The sequence below is a fragment of the Arachis hypogaea genome, chromosome 2, assembly GCF_003086295.3.
Source record: "Arachis hypogaea cultivar Tifrunner chromosome 2, arahy.Tifrunner.gnm2.J5K5, whole genome shotgun sequence".
Lineage (NCBI taxonomy): Eukaryota > Viridiplantae > Streptophyta > Magnoliopsida > Fabales > Fabaceae > Arachis > Arachis hypogaea.
In genome coordinates, this window is record NC_092037.1 from 15,705,166 (window position 1) to 15,711,264 (window position 6,099).

Here is a 6,099-nt window from a genome sequence, read left to right on the forward strand (position 1 = left end):
TTGAATAAAAGAAAATAGAATTTCATTAATACTTGAGGTACAGCAGAGCTCCACACCCTTAATCTATGGTGTGCAGAAACTCCACCGTTGAAAATACATAAGCAAAGGGTTCAGGCATGGCCGAATGGCCAGCCCCCTAAAACGTGATCAATGATCTCTTAGGATGAAGAATAAAACAAAACTGAGACCAAAGATGAAACGTGGTCAAAAGATATCTAATACAATAGATAAATGTTCTATATATACTTAGACTAGCTCCTAGGGTTTACATGAGTAAGTAATTGATGCCTAAATCCACTTCCGGGGCCCACTTGGTGTATGCTTGGGCTGAGCTTGATTAATCCACGAGCTGAGGCATTTCCTGGAGTTGAACTCCGAGTTATGACGTGTTTTGGGCGTTCAACTCCGGATCATGACGTTTTTCTGGCGTTTAACTCCAGACAGCAGCGTGTACTTGGCGTTCAACGCCAAGTTACGTCATCATTCTTCGAATAAAGTATGGACTATTATATATTGCTGGAAAGCCCTGGATGTCTACTTTTTAACGCCGTTGAGAGCGCGCCAATTGGAGTTCTGTAGCTCCAGAAAATCCATTTCGAGTGCAGGGAGGTCAGATTCCAACAGCATCAGCAGTCCTTCTGTCAGCCTTCTTCAGAGTTTTGCTCAAGTCCCTCAATTTCAGCCAGAATTTACCTGAAATCACAGAAAAACACACAAACTCATAGTAAAGTCCAGAAATGTGAATTTAACATAAAAACTAATGAAAACATCCCTAAAAGTAGCTCAAACTTACTAAAAACTACCTAAAAACAATGCCAAAAAGTGTATAAATTATTCGCTCATCAGTAACTGTTATATGACATGGAGACGGTATCTTATCTCAATCTAGCCCCCTGCGATTGAAATAAATCCCTAGATGAATCCCCCAAATCCCCAAACTGATAACCCATCGTCATCTTCATAGGGATGATTGGGAGCAGCAGTCAAGGTTCAGGGAGCTCAAGTAGGTCACGTTCACATGGAACTTGGGTGAGAACCACCAGTCGTAGCAGAGCAGGGAAGCTTCCTCAATGGTGTGGATGTGGAATGTGCCTTGTTCTTTGCTAGTTTGGTACAGAGGCCAATCCCCAGCATTCTCTTTTTTGGGTGCCTAAATTATAATGTGAGTGTTGAATTCTCAAAGCTAAGGCTTCGTTTGGTTAGTGGGTGGAGATAAATAAGACACAGACACAAATACACAAAATGACATAGACACAATGAGACATGAAATTTGAGAACTTGTTTGGTACTCAAGGAAATAACACTACTTGCAATTTACCATTCTAACAAAATGACAATGTTATCCCTACCACAAACCATCAACACCACCTCTTTACCATTATATCAGTTCAAATTACTACCATTAAAATCACTATAACCACTTCTCTACCACCATTTCAATACAAATTACAACTACTAATAATAACAAATATAGAATCAATTAAAAATTCAAATCCAATCTAATTTAATATATAAACACAATTTTCAATCAATATTTAAATAAAAAATAAATAATATATGAATTAAAAAAACAGAGAATTAAAGGGATCTGACAACAAGGAAGAGAGGTGGAGGAATTGTAAAAGAGAAGCATAGGCAAAATTGGAAGAGTCGGTGAGACCAAATTAGATTTATGAGGCAAATTGAGAGAGGGAGAGGGAGGCACAACAGAGGCGACAACGGTGGATTTGGTAAAGACAAATACAAAGTAGAGGCGGCGACGAATCTAAGCAAAAGGAGCCTCAAAGATGAGGGAGCTAGGAAGGGAGAGAAGAGTTGAGGCAGTGGAGAGGAGGAGGAGGAAGAAGAGGAGGAGGAGAAGAGGCGGCAAAAAAGGACAAAGGAATGGAGGCGGTGGAGAGGGACAGAGAAGGTGAGGCGGTGGTTGGAATGAGAGGCATGGAGGAAGAAGGTCAGAAAGAAGAGAAAAAGAAGTGGATTAGGGTTAAAAGGAGAAGGGTATAAATGAAAATAAAAAAAGATAACAAGGATAAAAGTGGAAATAAAAAACTGTGTCTGTGTCTCAAATCTGTGTCACAGGTTAAAGATGAGACACAAAAAACATGTATTTTGTATCTATGTGTGTGTCACCGTAGGGGTGGCAAAGCGGGTCGGCCCACCCAACCCGCCCCGTCCCGCCTAGGTCCGCCCCATAAACGAGACGGGTCAATCCGCTCCACCAACTAAGATGGGTTCAAAATGCTAGCCCGCTCCGTTTTATGGCGGATCGGCAGGTCGGCGGGCTAGCCCGTTTGATTTTTTTTTTGAAAAATAAAATTCATTAAAATTAACCAAAAAATAATAATTAAAAAATCAAATACAAATAAAAAATAGTCAAACTATAATATAATTTTTTTTACTATCTTTTTCTTAATTTTTAACTTCAATAAAATTGTTCAAAATAATATTTATCAATAGAACCATCTTTATTTTAAAAAATAAGTCACATAATTTGAGCATATATACAAAATTGTAAAATAAAATAAATAAAGTTAATAACTAAAAGAAGAATAAAAACAAAAAATGAAAAAAAAGTGTTTAAAAATTCTATAATTATTAATTTTATAATAGTAATTATTCTTTTATTTAATAAAAAAAAGAAAAATAAAAATCTTCGACTCGACGGACCGGCCCGCACCGCCCCGCCAATTTGGTGGTGCGGGTTTGGCGAATTTTTTTAATTTGGCGGGCTCTAAATCCTACCCCGACCCGCCCTTTTTAGCGGGTTTAGCGGATTGACCCGACGGATTCGACCAGTTTTGCCACCTCTATGTCACCATGTCCAAGATAATTTTGTGTCTCATTAAACAAACAATATACATGTGTCACTGTATCCATGTCTCTGATGGACATGGACACCAACCAAACGGCCCATAGTTGTTTCCCATTATGAGTTGTATTTTATGTTTTTTTCTTGTGTAATCATCAAACTGCGGAAAAAAATGGTGTTGTATTTTTGTTTGGGCAGATGAGGAGGATGACACCATTGTTGTGAGAGCTGAACCTAAAAGAAATGTTGACCATTGGATGATGAGCTTAAGTTGGACAATTAGGAATTTGGAGGCTAATTTTAGGATTTTAAAAATATGGAGTTGTGTTTTAAGCTTATTTCTGATTGCAATTGTGTGCATTAATTATGGATTGGTTGTAGGGAAATAATATGTTATATTATTGCTGATTGTAGAAATGAAATTAACATGAATGTAATTGATTATTGAGTATGACAATTTGTTCAATTCTGGCATGGTGTACAATTTTAAAACTGCAAATCAAAATAATTGGAAATCAAAATAATAGCACTAGATTGAATATAAAGGTGGAAAATTGCCAAATCGCCAAAGGAGCCCAAAGTAGGCCCAAAACAAAGGAACACAGCCCAATCTAAAGGCAGTCAAAGCCCAGAAAGATAAAGGCGGTTCCCCTAAAGATAAGATTACTTCACTCAAAGATAAGATAAGATAAGATAAGATAAGATAACTATCTTATCTCCAGAGAGGTCACTCCTTACCATTATAAATACACTAGAGCACACAGGTATAACTCATACTCTGATTCTACTCAATACCTGCTTAATACCCTTGCTAACTTAAGCATCGGAGTCCCTTGCAGATACCCCCACCCTTCGGGGACGAAGGATCAGCAGCACCGCCAGATCCAACAGGTCGGACACGACAGCTCCGGCCACCAGCTCTAAACAGGTTGGACACAACAGCTCCGACCAATACAGAAGATCTCATCCGAGATCGACCTTCAGTTTCAGGTAACCCTCGGAACATTGGCGCCGTTGCCGGGGAACTTGAAAGTCATCCCACCACCATGGTGGACAACCATGACAACGACCACGATTCAGATCTAGAGGATAGAACGCTGCACAAAAATGCGGACACTACACCAAAGGATACTCCTCAACTTAATAACAAAAAGGATTCTCCAAATGCGGGAGCCATGGAGGCGCTTCGAGACCGTTTAAAATAACTGGAAGAAGAAGCCCTACATCAACGAAAGGCTGAGAAAGACCTATAAAGGGAGATAAAGCGACGCCGGGAATTGGAGGACAAACTCCTAAAACTCGAAGTCGATCTCAAGGTCAAAGCTAATCGATCCTCTCATGAGGATAGCTCCTGCAAGGACCAAGATCCATTCACCAAAGAAATCATGAAAGCTAAAGGTCCCAAAGGACTTCAAAGCTCCAGACATGACTCCGTACAACGGCACATCAGATCCAAGCCATCATCTTAGCAATTTCAGAAGTAGGATGTATCTCACGGAGGCCTCAGATGCAATCCGTTATTCTCCATCCAGAGGGACAAAGCCAAACACGCACCGAGCCTATTAGGGATCAAGCAAGGAGATCGAGAGAAGCCTTCGCAACTACATGGAAAGATTCAGCAAAACATGTCTGGGCATACAAAGTCTGCCAACAGAAGCAGCTATCAGGGGCCTCATCAATGGTCTACGAGAAGGACCTTTTAGCCACTCAATATCCAAGAAGCACCCAAACATCTCTAAACGAGGTACAAGAACGAGCAGAGAAGTACATCAACATGGAGGAAAACTCTCGACTAGGAGAGATCTCAAAAATCGAACATTCCTACTCCTCTCGGGATAAGGATAAAGAGTCCAAGAAAAAAGAAGATCAACATGGAGAGAAGCCTTGAAAATACCACAATTACACCCCTTCGGGTGTCTCTTGTGGATGTCTACTGAGAAATATGCAATACTGAGAAGCCTACCACCTCGTCCAATCCAAAACCAAAGAGGTCGGACGCATTGAGGGTCCACCTCACACCAAAGAGGTCGGACGCATTGAAGGTTCACCTCACACCAAAGAGGTCGGACGCGTTGAAGGTCCACCTCACCCCAAAGAGGTCGGACGAGATGAAGGTCCACCTCACACCAAAGAGGTCAGACGAGTTGAACGTCACGCCAAAGAAGTCGGACGAGTCGGACAAGTTGGGTGTCTCACGCCAAAGAGGTCAGACGAGTTGAACGTCCACCTCACACCCCTGAGAGACATGTTCGTGGAGGATTCACAGGAGGAGGGATCTCTAAATCATCTCGCAAAAGACACCTCAAAGAGGTATATTAAGGAAGGGAGAGATGTTTGAAAAGGACAACGGAGTGCGTACAAGCCTTCCAAGATTTCAAAAGTTAGTATGGGGCAACCACCCATTCTTCCCAGACCACGGGAAAGTGAAGAACTCATATTATACCTCGCAGAGGAAAATCGAGCAATAGCCTCACCACTAGTCAGAGAAGACGAAAGTGGGCAACAACCCGTCTACTTCATCAGCAAAGCTCTACAAGGGGCCAAACTAAACTATCAAAAGATAGAAAAAGTTCAACAAACCCCCTCATACTCACCTCTCAACAACTCCACCATACTTTCAAGCTCACACTATCAGAGTTCGGACTAACCCATCCATAAAAGGCATCCTACAGAAAACAGACTTAGCTAGAAGAATCCTACAGTGGGCAATCAAGTTATCCGAATTCGATCCTCGACATGAAGCTTGGACAGCCATCAAATCACAATATCTAGCCGACTTCATCACAGGGTACACCCCGGGAACTCCTACAAAATGGAATCTCTATATGGACGACTCTTCAAATAAAACTGGGAGTGGTGCAAGTGTAATTATAGAAAGCGATCAGGGAAGCCAAATCAAGCTAAATAACCAAGCTGAATACGAGGCACTACTGGCTGGGTTAACGCTAGCTAAGAAGGTAGGAGCTTACCGTGTCCAGTGATTCACAAGTAGTCACCTCACAAATAGAAGGGAACAACCAAACTGAGGATCCCACCATGAAAAAATAGCTTGGACAATTCGGGGGACCCTGGACAAAACCAGAGAACAGCTCGGACAATTCGGGGGACCGTGGACAAAAACAAAAAACAGCTCAGACATTTCGGGGAATATGAAGTCCGACACATACCTCGGGAGCAGAATGCCAGAGCTGATGCATTTTCAAAACTAGCCAACACCAAACCAGGGGGCAATAACAGAAGCCTCATCCAGGCTACATTACAAGACCACAACAAGGAAGGAAAACAAACCC